The sequence below is a fragment of the Pteropus vampyrus genome, unplaced genomic scaffold, assembly GCF_000151845.1.
Source record: "Pteropus vampyrus isolate Shadow unplaced genomic scaffold, Pvam_2.0 Scaffold489, whole genome shotgun sequence".
Classification (NCBI taxonomy): Eukaryota; Metazoa; Chordata; class Mammalia; order Chiroptera; family Pteropodidae; genus Pteropus; species Pteropus vampyrus.
This window is the reverse complement of record NW_011889270.1, coordinates 523,973-524,278: the sequence shown is the minus strand read 5'-3', so window position 1 is coordinate 524,278 and position 306 is coordinate 523,973.

Genomic DNA, 306 nt, shown 5'->3' with positions numbered 1-306 from the left:
CCCCTCCCAGCCTAATCCCTCCCTCAGAAGTTCCTTGCAAGTCTGCACAGGCCGACGTGGGGTATCCAGGCTGAGGTGTTTCCGAGCCCGTTTGACATAGCGCTCTCTGAATCTCCTACATTATTTTGTACAGTTGACTCCCATTTGTAGCATCTGCGTTCTCCGAAGTCACCAGGAACCATTCCGTTGTTCAGGCTAACTAAGAGTTGTTCATTCTTGAATGAATTCAGAATTACATAAGTTTGTTACCTTTCTCAGTTTACTTGTATTATTTCGGTAACAGCTTTGTTGAGATATAATTCGCAT